At 42.7% G+C, this 25,869-nt stretch overlaps 6 non-coding genes across 6 annotated transcripts; all 6 read right to left on the bottom strand.

Moving 5' to 3' along the window:
• Positions 1-17,676: 17,676 nt before the first annotated feature.
• Trnas-cga lies at positions 17,677-17,750 on the bottom strand. The gene has a single exon. It is a non-coding gene; the product is annotated as a tRNA-Ser (tRNA).
• A 228-nt stretch (positions 17,751-17,978) lies between these two features.
• On the bottom strand, positions 17,979-18,052 carry Trnas-cga. The gene has a single exon. It is a non-coding gene; the product is annotated as a tRNA-Ser (tRNA).
• Positions 18,053-18,280: 228 nt separating this feature from the next.
• On the bottom strand, positions 18,281-18,354 carry Trnas-cga. Its single transcript has one exon. It is a non-coding gene; the product is annotated as a tRNA-Ser (tRNA).
• Positions 18,355-18,582: 228 nt separating this feature from the next.
• Trnas-cga lies at positions 18,583-18,656 on the bottom strand. The gene has a single exon. It is a non-coding gene; the product is annotated as a tRNA-Ser (tRNA).
• Positions 18,657-18,884: 228 nt separating this feature from the next.
• On the bottom strand, positions 18,885-18,958 carry Trnas-cga. The gene has a single exon. It is a non-coding gene; the product is annotated as a tRNA-Ser (tRNA).
• A 228-nt stretch (positions 18,959-19,186) lies between these two features.
• Positions 19,187-19,260, bottom strand: Trnas-cga. Its single transcript has one exon. It is a non-coding gene; the product is annotated as a tRNA-Ser (tRNA).
• Positions 19,261-25,869: the final 6,609 nt, after the last annotated feature.

The following is a 25,869-nucleotide window of genomic DNA, read 5'->3' on the forward strand; positions in this document are numbered from 1 at the left end:
AACATCGTTAAAAATTAATCTATTTTCCCTACTGTATGTCTTGCAGTTACGCCTGGACCTCACCATATTCAAAACCTATAAGTCGTGGCTGAATTGGCGACATATATAGTCAATGGCTCTGCACCAACAAAGTGCGTCTAAGTTCAGCCCCACTAGATGAGAGCCCCTTGGTTCAAAAGTGATGCCCTCCCTAAGAGGCACCTGGCTGTAGAGTAACATTCCGCAGACTTCTTGCGACAAGATTCAGTTCTGTGCGTTTTTCTGACGTCACGTAGTTTTCATTGGCTAAACGATAAATATTGTAAGACCCGAACAGTAAGATCTAGTCTTAAACACGCGGGTATCCTTCGCTTATTCACTTTTCAGGTGGTCAACCCGATTCAAAATTTGCTGTACTTGGTACTACAAAACTGTGTACTACTCTCTCTCTCTCTCTCTCTCTCTCTCTCTCTCTCTCCCTGTTTGGGAGTCGTGTCTCGGCCAATAAGGGCAGACCTCTTTAAGTCCGGCTGTGTTTTTTACTCCCACTCTTAACCTATTTATGTTTATCAAAAGTAACAGTTTTCAAATTACATTGAACAACAGGTTTTTCACGGTGGCGTAAAGATGGTGGCACTGTCCCACAATTTGCGAAGGTGTCCCAACATTTTTTGTGTCCATTCCACTCTCCAAGAAGTTATCTTAATGTCCTCTGTAGTTTGGAGAACTCTGACTGCAGAACCGTTCATAGTAGAAGCGTTTCCAGGTCTCTGCCGAAACAGCAAGTTTCCCCGTCCACACACAGCTCACGTAACTTTTCTGATAGGAAAAGAAGTACGCCAATGTTACACGTCATTTGAACTATTAAATGTAGTCTAAATAAATTAACCAAATTACTTTAATTAAATTCCAATGCTGATTTCTGTAGCTAAGTTGCTATATTATACTGATAACGCGAAAAATGTTTCACACACGGATGTATCACAGTGTTTATTGGAATGTACTTTGTACAGCAAGAAAATAGTTTCTAAACTGAATGTAAGACTGACCTAATCAGTAAATAACTGTGTAACATGGCAGGATAATTTTTATCTCCTAACAAGCTAATTTCCTCATTAGGTCAATCTAATCGTGAAACCCGTTAGTTTCATATGTTACAATCCATACTTTCATTGCAGTTAGGTATTCTGCGTAGTATTAAAGTGTAATAAGACATACGTGGTTTGCCTTACACGGTACTAATAATTTCTACCTCATTAGCACGACGATAAATACGTAATATTTTGGTAGTAAAATGGAACTTACATGAAAGAGGTTCGCTAGCTGACAACGCAGAAGTACGATCAGGAAATACACTTAGCGAGCCATAACAGAGTGCTCTCACAGCAGCGAGGCCAATTAGTGGACTATGGACATGGCCATGGGAGTTGGACAAGACGAAAGCACAAGCGTCAAGAGCCTACTGTAAACACTAAAATCACGTGATACGAGCGTGAATATTACATGTGGTTCACATTCTGAGCACATGGCGTTGTGTAGCTCTTAACACAACGATGGAATCTCGAATGTTGGTTGGCTAGGAAGGAGCCAGCATACGCAGGAATGTTTTTTCCGAGATTCTTACTGGTCGAGTAAGAAACGATGGACAGTGACAGGCACGCCCATTGGCCAACCCCAGTCGTGGAAAGAAGTGAAACTACGGTACTGCGGGGGAAGATAGTGACAATATAATAAATTACGTGGGGATAATTCAGGCCATTATTCTTTGAAGGCGTCGTGTGTTGCATGGAGCACTTACTGCTCTGTGGTGACACCGAGAAAGGTTTTTTTCTGTGAACATTGTGTTGATTCCCGATTTCTATGTGCTGGACTTACACTGAATTTGTCGTATATCTCCATAGAAGAGGATATAAGAAGTGCTGTTACAGTTAACGTTTTTGCGAGAATTTTTGAGGGCAATGTTGTGCATGTCTTCCTGCCTTGGGGTGTGTCCAGATCCATTTGACTTCACTAGGAACACATATAGCTTTCCGCTCTTTTTTTTTTTAAAAAAAAAAAAAAAAAAGGGAAATTTTAGACTGCTAAATTCAGACAGAGGCCAGCATAGTTTTGTCAGGTCAGCAGGTACGAGAGGTGACGCATGCAAAATGCAACTACCACCGAAATTATCGCTGCATTCTGAGAAACGGAAAGGACACATGGCTCGAGCGTATAATGTTGAAGTCACCAGCATGCTTTCACTTCATGTCTGCATTAGATTGGAGTAATTATTCACATTCACCTGCGTCCATGTCAGACACATAATTCACGTGTGATCTTCAGGTTTAAATTTGAGTAAGTGATCTGGGAGATAGGAACTATTGCCCAGCTTCTGTAGTTTAGTTTATATTGTCACAGTATTTAGTTTTGATTTTTATGGCAAAGTCAGTTGAAATACTTTTAGTTGATTTTCGGTATTAGACTGCTGGTGATCATAGCCAACACTTTCCTTGTGTTTATTTTTCTATGGAATCTTCTTAGCTTGTATAGGACGGTCCTAAGATTACCATTTCTGCATATTAAACCCGAATGTTTATGGCAATTCATATAATAATAAATTGAGTTGTACAGAGAATAGACTGTTGTATGTCGCAAATAAGAGTTTCCTCCCTTCTTCAGTGATATACAGGGTCATTCCAAAAGAATACCACAACTGTAGGAATTTAAAACTCTGCAACGACAAAAGGCAGAGCTAAGCACTATCTGTCGGCGAATTAAGGAAGCTATAAAGTTTCATTTAGTTGTACATTTGTTCGCTTGAGGCGCTGTTGACTAGGCGTCAGCGTCAGTTGATGCTAAGATGGCGACCGCTCAACAGAAAGCTTTTTGTGTTATTGAGTACGGCAGAAGTGAATCGACGACAGTTGTTCAGCGTGCATTTCGAACGAAGTATGGTGTTAAACCTCCTGATAGGTGGTGTATTAAACGTTGGTATAAACAGTTTACAGAGAATGGGTGTTTGTCCAAAGGGAAAAGTTCTGGACGGCCGAGAACGAGTGATGAAAATGTAGCACGCATCCAGCAAGCATTTGTTCGCAGCCCAGGAAAATCGACTCGCAGAGCTAGCAGAGAGCTGCAAATTCCACAGTCAACTGTATGGAGAGTCTTACGAAAAAGGGTAGTTATGAAACCTTATCGTCTGAAATTGGTTCAAGCACTGTCTGCAGCTGATAAAATTAAAAGAATCAATTTCTGTGATTTTATCCTTGCTCAAATGGAAACAGATGAATCTTTCGTTTCAAAGATTGTGTTTAGTGATGAAGCAACTTTCCACACTAACGGGAAAGTCAACCGTCACAATGTCTGTATATGGGGCACTGAGAATCCGCGGGAAACAACTCAGTATGAACGTGACTCGCCTAAGGTGAACGTTTTCTGTGCCATTTCAGCCAATAAAGTTTTTGGTCCCTTTTTCTTCGAACGTGCTACTGTAACTGGACTGCAATATCTGGAGATGTTAAACAATTGGCTGTTCCCTCAGCTCGAACAAGATGCACAACAATTCTTGTTTCAGCAGGATGGAGCGCCACCACATTGGCACCCGAGGCGATGGATCGGCCGCCAGGCAGCCCGTGACAGAGCACTTCATCACTGGCCTCTAAGAAGCCCTGATCTTACCCCCTGCAATTTTTTCTTATGGGGGTATGTTAAGAATATGGTGTTTCGGCCACCTCTCCCAGCCACCATTGTTGATTTGAAACGAGAAATAACAGCAGCTATCCAAACTGTTACGCCTGATATTCTACAGAGAGTGTGGAACGAGTTGGAGTATCGGGTCGATATTGCTCTTGTGTCAGGAGGGGGCCATATTGAACATCTCTGAACTTGTTTTTGAGTGAAAGAAAACCTTTTTAAATACTCTCTGTAATGATGTATAACAGAAGGTTATATTATATATCTTTCATAAAATACACATTTTTAAAGTTGTGGTATTCTTTTTGAATCACCCTGTATTTTAAGTACATCGACGGCAGCTATTCTTTTGGTGTCCTAACAGTCGGTGTGGCTGGGATCTTCACTCCTGGCAGGGTCTGGGTTCACTGGCTTAAGATTTTGTTATCCTCTAAAAACAATTCCTTGTGCGCTAATTTTTGGGGTAGGTCACACCAAACCAGCACTAGCTCGTCAGAAGTGTGTAACGTGTGGTGAATCTATGTCTACGGCACTGAACTATTCTTGCACATAGCTCGGTACAGTAACATTTTTGTCGAAAGTGGAGCAAGGCCAGCTAGCCAGAGAAAAAGCTAAATTAAAAGGGCAAACTAAAAATGACTTTTAAAAGCTTGTGTACCACCAAGTTCAGTGGGGACACTAGCAACAGTATTTCTTGCGGGGTAATACTGTTGGGTACCAATGTCCTTCTAGTGATTTCTCTGAGACAATTTTATCGTACAGAAATACTTTATGCCATGACTTTCCTGATAGCGAAAAAAATTACTGTTTTCTTTAACGGGTTGGTTACTCAAAATTTCACTTTACACAAAAGGTTATCCTACTCAAAATGAACTCTGTTTTTTCACAAAATTTATATGTCGGGAAGAGAACTAGCTTACCTAGATGAAATAAATTTATGACATGCGTTTCAGCCAAATTTACGAAAACTGATTTTACCACACTGCTAAGTACCAGCAAGTAGGCAAAGTTGCAAGTTTACACTGAAGATGCAAAGAAACTGGTACACTTGCCTAATATCGCGCAGAGCTTTCGCGAGCACACAGGACTACCGCAACACACTATGGCATGGACTCAACTAATATCAGACGTACTGCTAGAGGGAAATATCACTATGAGACCTGCACGATTGTCCATAATTCCGTAAGAGTACGAAGGAGTGGAGATGTCCTCTGAACAGCACATTCCAAGGCATACCTAGTATGCTCAATAATGTTCATGTCTGGGTGGTTTGTTGGCCAGCGAAAGTGTTTAAACTCATAATTGTGTTCCAGAGCCACTCCCTAGCAATTCTGGGCGTGTGGGGTGTCGCAATGTCTTGCTTGAATTGACCAAGTCCGCCGGAATGGACATGAGTGGACGCAGGTGATCAGACAATGCTTACGTAGGTGTCACCTGTCAGAGTCTTATCTAGATGTATCAGGGGTCCCATATCACTCCAACTGTACACGCTTCACACCATTACAGAGTCTCCACCAGCTTCAATAGTCCTCTGGCAGATGCAGGGTCCATGGATTCATGAGGTTGTCCCGATACCCTACACGTCCATCTTCTCACACAATTTGAAACGAGACTCATTCCACCATGGAACATGTATGCAGTCATCAACAGTCTAATGTCGGTGTTGACGGGCCTCGTTGAGGCGTTAAGCTTTGCCTCGTGCAGTCGTCAATGGACCACTAGTGGGCCTTCGGCTCCGAACGCCCATACCGATGATGTTTCGTTGAATGGTTCGCACGCTGACACTTGTTGATGGCCCAGCATTGAAATCTGCAGGAATTTGCTGAAGGGTTGCACTTCTGTCACGGTACACGATTCTCTTCATTCAACGTTAGTCTCGCGCTTGTAGGCTCTTTTTACGACCGCTGCGATATGGAGGCTTGATGTTTTACCGGATTCCTGATATTCACAGTACACTCGGGAAATGGCCGTACGGGAAATTCCTCACTTTATGGCTGCCTTGTAGATGCTGTGTCCCAGCGCTCTTGCACCGACTACAGCACCACGCTCAAACTCAATTAAATCTTGATAATCTGTCATTGTAGCAGCAGTAACCGATCTAACAAGTGTGCCAGACACTTCCTGTCTTATATAGGCGTTGCCGACCAATGCGCCGTATTCTGCCTAATTAAATATCTCTGTATTTGATCACGAATGCCTGTATAAATTCCTTTGGCGTTTCGGTGTACCTTAAATCATTTTTTCGAAGAACTGATTTAGGGTAACTCTTTCCAAAATCCATGAATACTCTCATCATTGTCTTATTCAACCATTTCCATCAAGTCGATATCGAATATTTAGCAGCTCAATTCTAGATAACAATTTCCTGATCATTCTGTTCCACGTCTGCTTCCCAACACACTTCCACTAATGTCAATTCTCTCTCTGTGAATGCTTCAAGGCAGAGTTACTTTTGCAACACATTCGTAGGTCGCTAATGAACATAGCTTGCTCTCATATGTTAGCTTATCGGTATGTGAAAGTAAGAAGTTAACAATTCTGTAATTATCAAGATGACATGAATACCACACACTCACTAGATACAGTCTCCGCTGTCATAGCACAATCTGGCAATTCTATATGGTGATCATGCAGCGCCGAGGTGACTTTTTGAAAGCGCTGTCCAGCCTATCCTCCTGGCGTGGTTCCTTGCACATGTTCGACCGTCCCTTCTGCGAATTCTGCTAGGGCTGTTTTCCTGCTGGCTCTTACGACCTGTAGTACATTCAGTTCACTATAGTAAATTATAATATAATTGTTGGAGATCACTAGTAATGATTCAGGTTTCATTAGCAGTGAAGATTAATTTAGTCTGATTTAATGTGTCTTTTTATTTCGAATTTTTCATCAGTAATGTGACAGTTTAAGAAAAACGGTCGTCTAATAGACTGCACATGTTTTTCAGAACACATTGTTCTTGCTGAATATGGACACCCACAGCAGATGACCTCAACATGTGATAAACCCGCTGACATCGCCAGGTTTAGTGCACATTGTTGAATGTGGAGCTCTCCAGTGAACATTCCATATGTTGCCCGATATCTAACCAACGTCACCGTCAAGTACGATTCCAGTGGGCAGAGAATCATCGAGACTGGATCGTGGATCAATGGAAACATGACTCCTCATCGGATGAGTCACATTTCGTGCCACTCCGCCGATCGATGGGCATGCATGTCTGGAAACAGCGTCATCCATGCAAACCGCTTCTCAGAACATGCACCACTCTAGAGACGCAGGCTAGTAGCGGCAATTCTGTACTCTAGAGGAAATTTACCTGGGTTTACAATGGGACCTCCGATAATGACTGAAACCTACATAACAGCTGTGGACTACGTGAATATTAGTGCGGATTGTGTGCATCCCTTCATATTGGACGTTTACGCTGTCAGAGAATGAACTTCCAGTAGGAAATCTGCCCAGGTCACAAGGCTGTAATAGTGCTGCAGAGGAGTGAGGGGCACATTGGGTAACTCACAGAGCGTCTCAGCCTTCAAGTTTGCCTGATCCAAATCTGTTGCAACACGTGCAGGACTTTATTGAGTTAGGCACTGGACTCGCATTCGGGAGGACGACGGTTCAATCCCGCGTCCGGCCATCCTGATTTAGGTTTTCCGTGATTTCCCTAAATCACTCCAGGCAAATGCCGGGATGGTTCCTCTGAAAGCGCACGGCCGACTTCCTTCCCCATCCTTCCCTAATCCGATGAGACCGATTATTACGCTGTCTGGTCTCCTTCCCCAAACCAACCAACCAACCAACTCTATTGAGCATCAGCTCTGTGCTTACAAACCACCTCCTCGAAACTAAGTGACCTTGGCATAGCTATCTAATACCACATACCTCCGCAAATGCCACACACACTTGTGGTTCTATTACAGTCCAAACGTGGCACAATATACCGCGATGCAGGTGGTCCTAAAGTTTAGTCCAATCACTGTATCTATAAACAACTGCCAGTATCAGCTGAACTATGCTAAAATAGACTACACTACTGAAAATAAAATTTCTGACATGAATATATGGTAAAAAAAGTTATGTCTATTAGGTTTATCGCTGTTCTTTAAAATAAAACGTACTAAAGCACATATACTACAAATCTATCATGTGTAAAGCAGAATTTGACAAAACTACCAGTAGCTTGACTGGTTTTATGAATCACTAACGGTAGTCAGATTTATTTCATCAGCAGAGACAATAAACAATAAATGAGCCTTAGCCCTAACTTAATTGAAATGAAGCATTAAAATTCTTACATAAGTACATGAAGTAGGAAATATGGAAGACAACAGAGTTTAATTAGTATTGATTTATATATATTTTTCCTATTAGACACCTATAATTTTAAGAAATTAACTATGTACCACTCTATGTAGTATCAGACTCATTTATGTAACAAATATGTAGTTAGGAATTTATATTATATCATTCTCTAATACTGTTTGTAGCTGAGTTTGTTTTACTGTACAAAAACCACGTTTAGAGATAATTAGTATTTAATTAAGCAGCTTGTAAAGTTTCGGTCAGCTTATCTATTTACTTGTATTTACTCTTACATGGCAAGAGATCCTTAAACATCACCAGGCACACTGAAAACGTGAAGAACATATTTCATATAATGCAGGATCAGTACGTCATATTATTACTAGTTAAAATGGTGATTACAATTATAATAATAATTAAGGTATGGCTCCAGTAATTACATTGACCATAGTTCATAATTAGTACATAATAATAATAATAATATAATAAATCTGGATTATGAGTTGAAATCTAGGTACAAGCGTAAGTTGAAGTAGGGTGAAGTTAGGAGATTAATAGGATAAAAGAAAACAGTGAAAGAGGAGGATGAGGAAAGCTCGGATTATGTTATGAATGTGTGAGAAACACTGCAATGTAGTTGTACAGAAGGAAAACAGCAGTGATATTCCGAGAGGAAGGTTACAGCAATTGTAATAGATTATTGACCTGTGACTTGGCCAGTCTTATCGTTACTTCGATTATAACTAGTATCAGACATAGTAAGCACAAATTCTTGCATAGTACAATGCTCAGAGAACTATTGAATCAAGTAGTGGCGTTGATTATTGTTTCGTGTCGTTTCATATAACTGTTTTCATAAGCACATTGAGCAAGCTTAAAATAATCACTCATAATCGAAGGTTTTTTTTTATTCATCAGGCTTCTGACTGGTTTGATGCAGCCCGCTACGAATTCCTCTACAGTGGCAACTCTACATCCCAGAGTAGCACTTGCAACCTACGTCTTCAATTATTCGGTGGACGTATGAAAATCTCCATCTTCGTCTACTGTTTTTACCCCTTACGTTCCCCTGTGGTACCATGGAATTTATTCCCTGATGCTTTAATAGATATCCTACCTTCCTGTCCCTTCTTCTTGTCAGCGTTTTCTATATATTCCTTTCCACGCTGATTCTGCGCAGATCCTCCTCACACTTTATCAGTCCACCCAACAATCCACATCCTTCTGTAGCACCACATCTCAAATGATCCGGTTCTCTTCTGTTCCTGTTTCCGACAGTCCTTGTTTCACTAGCATACAAGCTGTGCACCAAACGGACAGTCTCAAAAATTTTTCCTTAATGTAAGGTGTATATTTGATACTAGTAGACAGGAATGCCCTTTTTGACAGTGCTAGTCTGCTTTTTATGTCCTCCTTACTACTAATTCTCATTACCTTCGTCTTCCTTCGATACACTCTGAATCCATATTCTGTACTCATTAGAATGTTCATTCCATTCAACACATCCTATGATTCTTCTTTACTTTTACTGAGGATAGCAATGTCATCAGAGAATATTATCAGTCTTATCCTTTCTCCTTCTATCTTAGTTTCACTCTTCAATCTTTCTTTTAATCCCGTCATTGGTTGTTAGCTGTACAGATTGAACAGTAGGGTCGAAAGACTACATCCCTGTCTTACACCCTTATTAATCGGAGCACTTCGTCTTGGTAGTTCACTCTTACGGTTCCGTCTTGGCTCTTGTATATATTATATACTACGCGTCTCTCCCTACAGATTACCCCTATTTTTCTAAGAATTTTAACATCTTGTACCTGTTTATACTGTCGAATGCTTTTTCCAGGTCGACGACTCCTATGAACGTTTCTTGATTTTCCTTTAGTCTTGTATTGTATTTTATGCTAACCGGGGGCTGAGAAACGACGGAGAGGCTCCGTCCCCGCCGAAACCGCAGTAGTCCACAACCCCACAACGACTACCGCAGTACACTTCATCCCTCCACTGCCACACACCGAACCACTCTTTCAGGGTTATTGTGTCGTTCGGCCCCCTCCAGGCAACGTTTCACTCCAGAGGAGTGTAACCCCTATGTTTGCGTGGTTGAGTAATGATGGTGTACACGAACGTAGAGAACGTGTCTGCGCAGCAATCGCCGACACAGTGTAGGTGAGGCGGAATAAGGGGAACCAGCCCGCATTCGCCGAGGCAGGTGGAAAACCGCCTAAAAACCACCCACAGACTGGCCGGTTCACCGGACCTCGACACAAGTCCGCCGGGCGGATTCGTGCCGCGGACCAGGCGCTCCTTCCCAATCCGGATAGCCGTGCGTTAGACCGCACGGCTAACCGGACGGGCCTTCCTTTACTCTTTATTCCATTATCAACCGCAACATCAGAGTTGCCTCTCTGCTGCCTTTACCTTTCCTAAAGCAAACTGATCACCCTCTCATACACCCAAAATTTGGTTTTCCATTCGTCTATATATCATTCTTGTCAGTAAATTGGATGGATGAGCTGTTAAACTGATTGTGCGACAATTCTCGCAGTTGTCGGCTCTTGCAATCTTCGGAATTGTGTGATTGATGTTGTTTCGAAAGTCAGACGGTATATCGTCAGATCCATATATTCTGTACATGAAGCCGGCCGAAGTGGCCGTGCGGTTAAAGGCGCTGCAGTCTGGAACCGCAAGACCGCTACGGTCGCAGGTTCGAATCCTGCCTCGGGCATGGATGTTTGTGATGTCCTTAGGTTAGTTAGGTTTAACTAGTTCTAAGTTCTAGGGGACTAATGACCTCAGCAGTTGAGTCCCATAGTGCTCAGAGCCATTTAGCCGGCCGAAGTGGCCGTGCGGTTAAAGGCGCTGCAGTCTGGAACCGCAAGACCGCTACGGTCGCAGGTTCGAATCCTGCCTCGGGCATGGATGTTTGTGTTGTCCTTAGGTTAGTTCGGTTTAACTAGTTCTAAGTTCTAGGGGACTAATGACCTCAGCAGTTGAGTCCCATAGTGCTCAGAGCCATTTGAACCATTTTTTTTTTTTTTGTACATGAAAATATATAGTCGTTTTGTTGCTGTCTCCCCGAATGATTTTCGAAAATCTGATCGAATTTGACCTATCACTGCCGCCTTATTTGATCTTAAACCATCCAAAGTTCAATCAAAAGCTGTGTCTAATACTGGATCCCCTGTCTCTTCTATGTGGTGTCCTGTTTCTTCTTTTAACACTTCATCAGGCAAGTCATCCCTTCATAGAAGCCTTGAATGCATACATTTCATCTATCCGCCGTCTCCTCTATATTTGACAGTAGAATTACAATTGCAGTCTTAATGTTACCACCCTTGCTTTTAATATCACCTAAGCACATTTGGACTTTTCTGTGTGCTGTGTCAGTCCTTCCGACAATCGTTTCTATATCGATTTCTTCACATTTTCCGTTCAGTCATTTTGAATTAGCTTCCCTGCAATTCTTATTTTAATTACTGATTCATTAACACATTTCTTAATCAAACATTGCAATAATTTTGTCATAAGAGATTATTCAGTTAAGAATATGCATATGAGCAACCGACTGACTCAAAGAAAATGTTGAATGATATTCAGGCTAATATGTTACTAAGACACTGACAACAAAATGTCGAACTCATGCCTACCTACCCATATTTCTTAATTCCATAGTTCACCGGAAGACAGTTTACAGAGTTTTCGGAGTTCTCGTCAACACTCAAGGTCCAGGTATCGAAAGAAGATGGCTGAGTGAAACTCTGTGTCAAAAGTGAGTGTCGAAAGAAGACAGGTGAGTTAAACTCAGCAACCAAAGAAGATGGTGGAGTAAAATTATTTCAAGAGGCAGACAATACCGTGTCTTAATAAGTGCCCAGCTACTGTATCTCTTCGACTGACTGCTTTATTTATTAAGTTGTTAATCTGTTTTCACGTTGACTAGCTGGAAAGAAACCTACGTCAGTATAAAATGATATGAAGTGCAGATACTACGAATATGCAATCATTAGCCTTTAAGTAACACCATTCTACAGAAATTTTTGCTTGATTACATCTCGACTCCATTGAGACGACTGCACTTCCAAATCCACGTTTCTTTGGGGGGAGGGGGGAGGAGGGGAGTGTAACCTATTGGTTGGAACTACTGTTGGCGATACACAAGTTATCTAAAATTAGACTACATCTCAAAGTGAAATTTTCATGTAAGGAACGCACTGTCTTACTATCGAACTACACTCCTGGAAATTGAAATAAGAACACCGTGAATTCATTGTCCCAGGAAGGGGAAACTTTATTGACACATTCCTGGGGTCAGATACATCACATCATCACACTGACAGAACCACAGGCACATAGACACAGGCAACAGAGCATGCACAATGTCGGCACTAGTACAGTGTATATCCACCTTTCGCAGCAATGCAGGCTGCTATTCTCCCATGGAGACGATCGTAGAGATGCTGGATGTAGTCTTGTGGAACGGCTTGCCATGCCATTTCCACCTGGCGCCTCAGTTGGACCAGCGTTCGTGCTGGACGTGCAGACCGCGTGAGACGACGCTTCATCCAGTCCCAAACATGCTCAATGGGGGACAGATCCGGAGATCTTGCTGGCCAGGGTAGTTGACTTACACCTTCTAGAGCACGTTGGGTGGCACGGGATACATGCGGACGTGCATTGTCCTGTTGGAACAGCAAGTTCCCTTGCCGGTCTAGGAATTACCCTCCCGCATGCCCACTATACGACCTCGCTCAAAGTCCGTCAACTGCACATACGGTTCACGTCCACGCAGTCGCGGCATGCTACCAGTGTTAAAGACTGCGATGGAGCTCCGTATGCCACGGCAAACTGGCTGACACTGACGGCGGCGGTGCACAAATGCTGCGCAGCTAGCGCCATTCGACGGCCAACACCGCGGTTCCTGGTGTGTCCGCTGTGCCGTGCGTGTGATCATTGCTTGTACAGCCCTCTCGCAGTGTCCGGAGCAAGTATGGTGGGTCTGACACACCGGTGTCAATGTGTTCTTTTTTCCATTTCCAGGAGTGTACATCTTCGTTTCATCTTTAGGAGTTAAGACTTCTGATTTTATGCCGTAAATACCGTGTCAGCCGAAACAGTATACCACAATATTCCACATTAGTGTGGGCAAACGGAGAGTTACTTACGTAGCCGTTCCTCTGCCAGACAGAATCCAATTCTCTTCTACATTTTTCCAGGCTCCCGCAACTAAGAACGTATGTGACAGGTTGCTTATTCTCGACAAAACGAATCGTGACCTACATTGATTGCCTTTCACTCTCGCTGCTAACAGCTATTTTCCAACACACCCTTTAATATACTGCTGTGCGTCAAAAAACACGACTTGCGCATCGACTTTTTTGTTACGCATGGCGCACTCCGTGACACAGGAAAAAATTGGAAACTTTTGATAATAAATCAGAAAGTGACACGTTATTCAAATTAACTCCCATTCAGGGCGTTTGAAATATAATCCCTTGTCAGCGGTTGACCGCCCGATAACTATTTTGATTCAGGAGTGTGAGTAATCGCTTCCATAAATTGTCTTTAAAATAACGATTAAATGCGAGAAACAATAGCGAACGATTTGCGACGCTACGAGTTTGAATTTTACCTGGTCTCTGTCATGTAGACTGCGGTATATGGCCCGTTCCTATATGGCGTAATTTGTGGGGTTCTCTCAGTTTATTTCTTTTGCAAACAACCCAGCGCTTTCCAACGGAACTTCTCTTCAGAATTATATTCCTATTCGTATGACAGTTGACTTACGTGAAGGGATATTGTTGATGTGTGACATGTTACTAAATGATCATCAGAGAGCTTTCAAAGTAATTGGGGAATTAATTTCTAAGTAGAGATTATGAATAAGTATCTTTCTCATCATGGAGGCGCACCGTGTCGGTGGTCACGGTACGTCTTCCGCATGCCATCTTTTCTTCTAGAGGAGGGTGTGCCGTTTGTACGTAAGCAAGTGGCAGAGCGAGGCGGTGGTCGGACGGTGGCAGGTGGCGGAGCAGGAAGGGCTATTCAGATAAGGCGTGTTGTGTTTTGAGAATTGCGATTTCTCTGTCGGACGACTGGACTTCGGTATTCCGAGAGTAAGTGTTCATTCTTTTTATTGCTTTTAAGCATAGATACTGTATTAAGTTTTTGCATCTTTCTTCTGTTACATAAGCTTCTATGTCCTAATAATTGCATGATATCTCATATGGGAGTTGAAACTTTGTAATAAGTCACTTGTTGAAAGTATTTGCTTCCATAACTGTGACACTTAAGTGCAAAGCTCATTTGTTGTCTTTGAACATAGATATTTTCATAACCACACACAAGATTTAGGGTATCCTATGTTTTCAACAGTACTATGAGGCATTGTGGCAGCGTATTAAATACTTGAATGGAAAGTAAACACTGCTGCACATGTTCGGAGATATGCCCATTTATGAAATATGATCACTTTTGAGATTTGTTGTTGTACTTCTTAACGGTTTTTTTTATTTTTTATTTTTTAACTAGTCGTTGAAAGCTTGGAAGCAAAATTTTATTAAGTGGCTTGATTTGATCCTTTAAGCACACATTTTTCAATGAATATAATACCGGTCACGATAGATGCTCTACCCTTACTTTGGCCTAGCCTCCCTCCCTCCTAGATGTCACGCAGTAGATCTGTATGAACCATTACGATGTAGTTATCTTATTCAAGCTCTCACAGAACTTTATCATGAACGCCAGTTGAAATAAAACACAGAGACGACGGAGACCACGTTCTTACTGCAGATATGGAGACGGTGAGTTAATATTACAAATGCGAAGATTGTGGCCAACTCCACTTTAAATAGAATAGTTGTCATTTTCATCTCAATGTCAGCTAGCAAACACAGCGTGTTTCACCTTGCAACAAGCTAACAACCTATTATGTCAGTCCGAAATTCTTTGATATAACATTTGATCATCTCCTGAATCGTAAATACCACTTACGTCCTACAACGACGAGGATCAGTGCGAAAATCGAGAGTAAGTTTAAGCGTGCTCCATTGCTACAGTAGTACTCTTCGATTAGCATGCGGTAGTCGGCGAATCTGACTGCCCGAGTCCTCCGGTATGTTAAGTACTTTTTATCCGCGGCGGGAGCATTTACGAACCGAACCGGTATCGTTCCACAACGTAACTAGCGGGCATGAGAAGTAACACCTCTCTTGACCTAGAAGTGTTAGTCGGATCGCTATGACGGTGTTCAGAAAAGTGGGAAGAATTGTGTAAGGAAGCTGAGCGGTTATCACTTAATAAGTAATGCAGTAAAAGCCGAAACTAGTATAGAAGAGTCATGCTCAATGAAATGGCGACTTCTGCGGGATGACAGATTATCACTGTGAATTGTAATAGTGCGAGTGAGGAGGGGACAGTTAGGAACTTAATGGTAGTAAACCAGTAAACCAAGATTATATACATCGTCTTGTCATTTTATGCAAAATCTTAATAGCTGTAGTTACCGAGCTTATACCAATTAATTACAGACAAGTCACGAATAAAAGGTAGACGGTTTATTTCCGTGGCGAATGCGATCTTCTGTAAGTCGACTCTCTTAAACGTCCGATCGCCAAAATATTAAATGGATTGTAATGTAGGTGAAATTCAAAACGGAGCTCTTAAACAAGGGAAATGGCAAGAATAATACATGGAGCTGAAGCCGATAGTCTAGCACCGCCGCAAAACTCGTGGTGTATTCTGTTATCGTGTATTGTCACACGTCTTGATGGAATGACAAACCAAGAGAGAAGTAAGACAGGGAAGGAGTCTCTCTCGTACTCTGCAGTTCGAGCTGAGCAGTGAGCAGTGTTGCCAGATTGTATTTAAAGTCAACTGGAAACAGCGTTGTTCATTGTAATCGCTAGCTCAGTTCTGCAATTAAAACGTTACGCTTGGTATCAATACAGAAGAACTTACTGAAGTATTGTTCAACCACGCGGCATTAATAAAGTAATCAACTATATTCATCTGCACATAGGGCGTAGAGTTTGTGGCATTACTCGTCCTAAATAATTAGCACTTCAGTCATTCTACTGAATTGATATTTATCTTATTTCCACTCTCCGGAAACTACATACTGTTATTTTCACCTGCTTCCATTCTACGCTGCTCTGCTGCTTTGAATCCCTCCCATAAGCCTACTTGATACTCAGATTTCAAAAAGGGTAACACATTCAATTTCGTAAACTATGAAGAAGGCGAGGCATTGAGTAGTAGCGATTGTAGGCTGATAATGGACATTGGAATTAAACAAAGAAACTGTTATTGAAAGTTCATTGTTCGCGCAACAGTTGTATATTACTTTATTAAATGCAACCTGTTTCGGTGAGAAAACAGCCACAGGTATAAAACGACATCCTCTAAAACCCTTGTGTCCCTTCATGAAAACTTGTACTTAGACGTACGTTAAAGATCAACTGCAGCAAAACCATAAAATTCATGGATGTGTCCAATTCAGACATAACGTAACAGCTTAGTGGACAAAATACATGGCCCCTTAAGAATCTAGAAAGCATCAACATTCATTACATCACAACTATAACGAATAGCACGTTCTGTGAATAAGATTTGAAACGAAGACATCGTTCTTGCCGGCAGTGTTTCCTGTCGATCTTGGGAGTTTGCTTACACAAACCTAAGTACAGCGTCGGTGCTGAAAGTTCCGAGACTGATGTTATTGCTGGCGTATAAGCGACGTCAGTGCAGTAACTACAGTGTCAGCTTGAACTAACAACCGTAAACTGAAGTGAATACGACAAGTGAGTTGTGAGCTAACATTGTTAAATAGTGCACGTGCGACTGTAGTGTGACAGCGTGACATAAATAGCAATAGAACAACATTTATAAATGAAATGTTCAAGACATTCTGAGATTCTCCATCATATTTTGAAGAAGAGAAATGTGTGTGCAAAGTCCGTTTCCACGCCATAGCTAAAGAACAAAGACAATTACTTGCGGTCACCTGCCTTGACTTGATTGAAATGCAAAACGCAGACAGTTTCTTTGCGGAAAAATCATCATGGGTAACGAGACTCGTGTCATGAATACGAACCTACTGCAAAACGATAAAGTTCAGAAATTGACATGAAGGTTCAACGCTTTGACGACATAACCGATAGTCAGGCCACTGCGACCCACAACTTAAGGGGAGACTCAAATGGCTCTGAGCAGTATGGGACTTAACATCTGAGGTCATCAGTCTCCTAGACTTAGAACTTCTTAAACGTAACTAACCTAAGGATGTCACACACATCCATGCCCGAGGCAGGATTCGAACCTGCGACCGTAGTGGTCGCGCGGATCCAGACTGAAGCGCCTAGAACTGCTCGGCCACATCGGCGGGTAACTTAAGCGGAGGTTTACTATCTTTGGCCCAAAAAAATCATGTTCTTTCAGAATGTTTGCCTCGGGATGTCAACGTCAAACTTGGTCAAAATGTTTATTCACACTGAGAAATATTTTCGACGGCAAATGTCGAAGAGCAAAGGCGGAAGTGACGAAACAAAATCTCTATGTAGACCTCCACCCGTGGTATGTCACAGATCACCCGGCTCGGCTGAAATCAAAATGAAGTTGACGTTGGCGAAATGTATAAGATTCTTTAGGAGTTGTACCTCGCTTAAGTTATTCGGAACATAGGAAACAAAATATTGATATGAAACTTCCTGGCAGATTAAAACTGTGTGTCTCGGTCGAGACTCGAACTCGGGACCTTTGCCTTTCGCGGGCAAGTGCTCTACCAACTGAGCTACCGAAGCACGACTGACGTCCGGTACCCACAGCTTTACTTCTGCCAGTATCTCGTCTCCTACCTTCCAAACTTTACAGAAGCTCTTCTGCGAACCATGCAGAACTAGCACTCCTGAAAGAAAGGATATAGCGGAGACATGGCTTAGCCACAGCCTGGGGGATGTTTCCAGGATGAGATTTTCACTCTGCAGCGGAGTATGCGCTGATATGAAACTTCCTGGCAGATTAAAACTGTGTGTCTCGGTCGAGACTCGAACTCGGGACCTTTGCCTTTCGCGGGCAAGTGCTCTACCAACTGAGCTACCGAAGCACGACTGACGTCCGGTACCCACAGCTTTACTTCTGCCAGTATCTCGTCTCCTACCTTCCAAACTTTACAGAAGCTCTTCTGCGAACCATGCAGAACTAGCACTCCTGAAAGAAAGGATATAGCGGAGACATGGCTTAGCCACAGCCTGGGGGATGTTTCCAGAATGAGATTTTCACTCTGCAGCGGAGTATGCGCTGATATGAAACTTCCTGGCAGATTGAAACTGTGTGTCTCGGTCGAGACTCGAACTCGGGACCTTTGCCTTTCGCGGGCAAGTGCTCTACCAACTGAGCTACCGAAGCACGACTGACGTCCGGTACCCACAGCTTTACTTCTGCCAGTATCTCGTCTCCTACCTTCCAAACTTTACAGAAGCTCTTCTGCGAACCATGCAGAACTAGCACTCCTGAAAGAAAGGATGTAGCGGAGACATGGCTTAGCCACAGCCTGGGGGATGTTTCCAGAATGAGATTTTCACTCTGCAGCGGAGTATGCGCTGATATGAAACTTCCTGGCAGATTAAAACTGTGTGTCTCGGTCGAGACTCGAACTCGGGACCTTTGCCTTTCGCGGGCAAGTGCTCTACCAACTGAGCTACCGAAGCACGACTGACGTCCGGTACCCACAGCTTTACTTCTGCCAGTATCTCGTCTCCTACCTTCCAAACTTTACAGAAGCTCTTCTGCGAACCATGCAGAACTAGCACTCCTGAAAGAAAGGTTATAGCGGAGACATGGCTTAGTCACAGCCTGGGGGATGTTTCCAGAATGAGATTTTCACTCTGCAGCGGAGTATGCGCTGATATGAAACTTCCTGGCAGATTAAAACTGTGTGTCTCGGTCGAGACTCGAACTCGGGACCTTTGCCTTTCGCGGGCAAGTGCTCTACCAACTGAGCTACCGAAGCACGACTGACGTCCGGTACCCACAGCTTTACTTCTGCCAGTATCTCGTCTCCTACCTTCCAAACTTTACAGAAGCTCTTCTGCGAACCATGCAGAACTAGCACTCCTGAAAGAAAGGATATAGCGGAGACATGGCTTAGCCACAGCCTGGGGGATGTTTCCAGAATGAGATTTTCACTCTGCAGCGGAGTATGCGCTGATATGAAACTTCCTGGCAGATTAAAACTGTGTGTCTCGGTCGAGACTCGAACTCGGGACCTTTGCCTTTCGCGGGCAAGTGCTCTACCAACTGAGCTACCGAAGCACGACTGACGTCCGGTACCCACAGCTTTACTTCTGCCAGTATCTCGTCTCCTACCTTCCAAACTTTACAGAAGCTCTTCTGCGAACCATGCAGAACTAGCACTCCTGAAAGAAAGGATATAGCGGAGACATGGCTTAGCCACAGCCTGGGGGATGTTTCCAGAATGAGATTTTCACTCTGCAGCGGAGTATGCTGCTAAGCCATGTCTCCGCTATATCCTTTCTTTCAGGTGTGCTAGTTCTGCATGGTTCGCAGAAGAGCTTCTGTAAAGTTTGGAAGGTAGGAGACGAGATACTGGCAGAAGTAAAGCTGTGGGTACCGGACGTGAGTCGTGCTTCAGTAGCTCAGTTGGTAGAGCACTTGCCCGCGAAAGGCAAAGGTCCCGAGTTCGAGTCTCGACCGAGACACACAGTTTTAATCTGCCAGGAAGTTTCATATCAGCGCATACTCCGCTGCAGAGTGAAAATCTCATTCTGGAAAATATTGATAGTTGGTGGATCGGAATAAAAGTGGTGCAACTCCGACACAATTTAGTTAGCATCGCCGGAAACAATGAAGCCAATCGGTTCACTAGATTTTAAGTTACATACCGCGCGATACAAAAAAAAGTCATTTCGAGAGCGGTAGCGTTCTCGCTTCCCACGCCCGGGTTCCCGGGTTCGATTCCCGGCGGGGTCAGGGATTTTCTCTGCCTCGTGATCACTGGGTGTTGTGTGCTGCCCTTAGGTTAGTTAGCTTTAAGTAGTTGTAAGTTCTAGGGGACTGATGACCATAGATGTTAAGCCCCATAGTGCTCAGAGCCATTTGAATCATTTCGAGAAAAACGCGTTTGAAGTTTTGGATACATATAAAAGGAATATTATGCAACTTACGATCAATTTGCTATTCCGGGTCCTTAAAATAGTCCTTCCTCTTCCTCATAGAGGGCGTTCTGCTCAGTCTGGGCCATCCTGCGCTGCTCCACAGCCGCTCGTACGCCCGGTGACGAGCGGTTTTCGTCCGCTTGTATCCGGTGGTCGTCCGAATGCTTGGCGAACTGTGTCGAATAGAGTCCCAGGGTGACGCCATCGTTGTCATGGTCTTCAGATTTGCTGAATACCCTTCGTTGAAGCTGCTCACTGCCAGAAAATTCGTAATCTCCAGAGTCTTCGCACCAGAATACCAATGGTTGGGGGCTAACATCCAATCACACGCGTTTAAACTTTCATTTGAATTTTGTGTGTTTCCTCCCAAGCACCGGTACAATAACTCGTCCTCCGAAAGGGCCTCGTAGATCGGATGGATCATTTTCACTTCTTTGCAGAACGGCTGGTCGTGTTGATATTCGTCCAGATGTCCGGTGGCCTCTGCGATGCGCCACTTGCACCAACTAGTTTCCCTAACCGGACGATTTTGGTGTTGTGGGTGGTCATCCGCTGGACACTTGTGGCAATACGTTGCCAAAATTGCCTTCTCTATCCGTTACACCGAATTGAAATGCCGTCGGACTGCCAAGCCGCTGTACGTCGTATGCGCCTTGGCCCTTTATCAGTTTTAGTCGTGGGCAAGCACATAGAACAATTTTTCGCGGCTACAAAGTCGAAATTCCCAAAACAAAACTAGTGTTCGACAAACGCCAATTTCAGGCAGGTGCATTTTTTTGTTCAACCGTGAATAACAAACGTTTCCGTTCCATATTCGGAAAAACTGTTTCAGGGGTGGATTCTAAACAGTTTCATGCATCCAAAACAGCAATTAAAAAAAATTGATTGTTTGAACCAAAAGATAGTATCCATCCCCTTAAACAGCATACCAAGGGAGGAATTTTTCTGACGGTTTCAGGTGGTTTTATAACCGTCCTGCGCGCTGTACTCAAGCATTAGAATAATTATCTTAGTTTTTTTTTTATTTTCTGTCCATCCAGTCTCGAAGTTTTTTGTGCTACCGTGGTAGGTGGCCATTGTTTACGTCAATAACAATTTGTAGAGTTGCCTGAAGAGCGAGCGTAATTCTGTTCATATTGTTCTGTACCTAACAGGAGACAACATGAAATTAACGCATTCTTGTATGTGTCTCTTACTACTAATTTACCCTTCTACTGCTCTTTTCAGGTCCAGTCTTAATTATTCTTGAAGATCAGTACAGATCGTAAGCCCTCCTTCACTAATTATAAGTAGTCGGAGTTATTCCTAAAGTTTTGGCTATCGGACCTTTATGGGAGATATTTGCAACACACCACGGTCACATAGGACATAAACTGCAACCTAACTGTGAGTGACGTGCATGTAATTATCTACTACAATATTAATCATAAATGATGGTATGAATCATCTGCTGTAAAATATTATGTCTTCGTAAGTAATATATTCAACTTTTAACAGCAGAGCTACACCTAAACATATCTCACTCTTTCACATCGATGAAGTTCACAAATTAAAATCCATTCAGTCATGAAACACAAAGACTCTTTACCCTTAATATGTTAATTAATTTCACCCCTCAGTACAACCAGAAAACATTTTCGAATTTAAGTTTGCGAATTTTTTGCTCCACACTCTTTCAATGGATGTTAACAGAGAGACGTAAACCCCCTCCTGACATCGCGTTTTTTCGCTGCTGACTGGCCTTGCACACTAAGTCAGTCGAGGCTTAAACACAAAATTTTTCCTGTGTATGTGACTCTCTGCTTCCACTGTATTACAATCTGAATTACATTACAGAATCCCTTCGTCTCCCACGCCAGCCGCTGTGACCGAGCGGTTCTCGGTGCTTTAGTCTGGAAAAGCGCTGCTGCTACGGTCGCAAGGTCGAATTCTGCCTCTGGCATGGATGTGTGTGATGTCTTAGGTTAGTTAGGTTTAAGTAGTTCTAATTCTAGGGGACTGATGACCTCAGATGTTACGTCCCATAGTGCTTATGGCCTTTTGAACAGGGCCATTCGAACCATTTGTCTCCAATGATTAAAATACGGTATCGTCAATCGATAAACGGTCTTCTTTTCCGCAGTAATAAAGTCATAGATTTTCTTTCATCATATTAAGACGGGTACTCCTATAATACTTTCTGCAGTCCGTCTGACCCTTCTCAGTTCATACAGACATACTGAGAGTAATTCATTAGTGATTATGCCCACCATTTTTTGAGTCATTCATCTTCCTGCTGTTCTGAAGCGGGCTGCCACTAATTCCTTTCCTGTGCCAACATCTTCATTTCAGAGTAGCACTTGGAACCTGCATCCTCGGTTATTTGCTGCATGTACTCAAATCTCTGCCTTCCCCTACGGCTTTCACCACAATACAGCTCCATCTAGTACATGGAAGCCATTCCCTTACGTCTTACCACAGGTCTATCATCCTGTCCCTTCTTTTTGTCAGTGAGTTCCATATATCCTTCCACGCCGTTTCTGCGGAGAACCTCCATATTCTTTACCTTATCAGTACACCTAATTTTCAACTTTCGTCTGTAGCACCACATCTCAAATGCTTGTATTCTCTTCTATTCCGGTTTTCCCACTGTCCTCGCATCACTATTATACAATGCTTTGGTTCGAACAAACATTCTCTGAAATTTCTTCATCAAATCTATGGTTAAGAAAACATTTTTTCCAGTGCTATTCTGCTTCTTGTGTGCTCCTTGCTTTGTCCATCATGGTATATTTAGCTGTCTAGGCACCTAAATTAGTTAACTTCATTTACCTTGTGATCACAAATTCTGATGATTAAGTTTATGGTTGTTCTCATTTCTGCTGCTTTCAATGCTTTCGTCTCCCTTTCAGCTACTCTCAATCCTTAGCCTGTTCTCATTAGATTGTTCATTCCAATCAATATATCCTGTAATTCTTCTTCTTTTTACTGAGGACTGGAATATCCTCAGTGACTCTTGGCATCTGTAGCCTTCCAACTTGCATTTTAATCCCACTCTTTGTTTACGTTATTGCTTCTTCGATGTACAGATTTAACAGCAGGGGCAAAAGGCTTGGGTTGTATGTCCTATTGCTACCTCTCGGTTCTTGTACGTATTATGTATGAACAATCTTTCCCTAGAGCTTACCCCTACTTTTGGCAGAATTACGAAAACGTTGCATCGTTTCACATTGTCGAACGCTGTCTCCAGATCGAGAGACCTTATGATCGTGTCTTAATTTTTTTTATCTACCCCAACGTCAGGACTGCCTGACTGGTGCCTTCACATTTCCTAAAGCCAAACTTCTCGTCATCACATCCTCGTTCTTATGTATATTATTCTTGTCATCGGCTTGGGTGCATGAGCTATTAAGGTGACTGTGGTATAGTTCTCGCACTTGTCACCTCTTGCAACATTCGGTATCGTTTGACTGAAGATTTTCCTGAAGTCATATCGTACCCCACCAGACTCATACATTCTATACACCGACATTAATAGTCATTCTGTTGCCACTCCCCCCCCCCCCCCCCCCCCAATGATTTCAGAAGTTCTGATGGTACGGAACCTATCTCTTCTGCCTTATTTGATCTGAAGTCTATGAAGACTGTTTCACTTATGGGCCCCTTGTCTCTTCTCCACCGATTCCTATTTCTTCTTCTATCACGTTACAAACAAACCCCTCCCCCCCCCCCCCCCTCCCTATGGGCCTTGAATGCGTTGCTTCCATTTATTCTCTGTCTCCTCTGTGTTCGACAGTTGGATTCTCATTGCAATTAATATTATCGCCCTGCTATTAAATCCACCGACGGTTGTTTTGACTTCCGTTTATGCTGAGTCAGTCTTGCCGACAATCATTTATTTTTCATTTTCTTAGTATTTTTCTTGCATTCATTTCACCTTAGCTTCGCTGCACTTCCTTTTCATTTCGTTCGTAAATGAATTGTATTTCTGCTTTCCTGAATTTCCCTAAATATTTTTCTGTACCCCTCTTTCTTCGTTCAACTTACAGTACTTCTTCTTAGCAATTAACTTACTTGTATTTATGTTTTCCTGTCCCAATTCTGTGGTTGCCCTTTCTAGATATGTTCATTACTCTTCAACTACTGAGCTATTCATTATCATTGTATCTCTAATTCACCTATAGTTTTATTCATAAGCGTTTTGTACTGTTGTAGAGTCATATATCTTCCGCATCATTTGGTGATAGCTCCTTAGATGTTTTCTGATTTACGGTTATCCTGTTGTTCTGAATGTCAAAATCATAGAACTCTGTAATGGAACTAGACAATCTACTGGTGTATTTCTATACAACCGCAGTCTTACTAACAACGTATTTATCTCAACTGATGATGACTTCACAAGGAGGCAAAACCAGTTTATGGTACTTCGGGTGAAACGTGGGGCTTCAAATGCATAAACCAAATTATTTGCATAGTCTACACTGTTTCATTTTGCATTCAAAATTTACTGAAGACATGGTTACTGTTATGTATAGAGTCTCGCTTGAAGAATAGTTAATATTCAGGTATATGACAGGAATGATTGTGCGAAGCAAAAGCTTTTCTATTGACATATGCCCCATTTCGAATGTCTCCACGGTAGAACACCAGCAATGTACGTTGTTATTGATTTTCAGTATTATTCAGCACATGGTCATCATTTACAGCGTTCGACAGCACTGTAGAGGAAGACGAGACAAACAATTTGATACACAACATTCCTATTCCATCAAGTAGCCGAACTACCTCAAACTGGCCTACAAGAAAATCGGAAAACTTCCGGAATAGGGCATATGTCCTTCACATGAGCGATCATGTCGTCTCGCTGAAAACTGACTATGTCCTCTGGGGACTGCTGTATCATTACATGATAAACACACCACTACACGGTTTCTAAAATACTTCAACATTTCATTCTGGTTTATTGAATGGCAGTGAGGTGTAAGGACAGGATTAATGTGTTCACCAGTACTATTACGTAAAACAAGGTGCTGCGCATGAGTAGCCAGTGTGAAGCAATATGATGGGTCGGGTGGACGCACCATTACACAGCAGATATAGTACGTGAACGTAAAGGTATAGGGAGGGTTAAATATCTTTACAGCAAATATAGCGCAATTGTGCTAACAAACCTGTACGCATGGAGAGCGTATGAAGGCCATAGTGTCGATCAAGATAGAGAACTGGGCTGACCACGCTCTACACGACGATCAGCAGGCAAGACAGCACAGATCTTCGTTTGTACCCCTTTCATTCAAAAGCCAATGTTCACTCTTACCGTACTTTATCACCGCCTAAACGGTAACCCTCAGCCAGAATTCCCGACCTATGTACCACTGTCACTTCATAAGTCATACAAGTGCCCAATTAAAACTGCCTAAGTTCAGCTGCCAGATATAGTATGTAGCTTCTCGTTCCAGAGCGCCTGTCAATCGCATGCCACTTCGGTGCTTTACGTCTCCTTAACCTACAGCACTCATACCGGGGTACGTGATCGACATCTTAACGTGGAATCCGAATCGCATGTCATTCTTACACTGCGTACTTAAATGTAGCCTGAAATATTCTTTGATTTCAGCGGGTTCGATCCCCCGTCCTCCCGATTCCTACGCACATGCCTTATCACTAGATCACCAGGAAAACTTTCTAAGGTTATATGACACATCCGCACTGATTTCCACTTACAAGCTGCAGGAATCGTTGTTATTCAAGAGTAATGTTTCGTAAA

This window comes from Schistocerca americana, chromosome 7 (assembly GCF_021461395.2).
Source record: "Schistocerca americana isolate TAMUIC-IGC-003095 chromosome 7, iqSchAmer2.1, whole genome shotgun sequence".
NCBI lineage: Eukaryota > Metazoa > Arthropoda > Insecta > Orthoptera > Acrididae > Schistocerca > Schistocerca americana.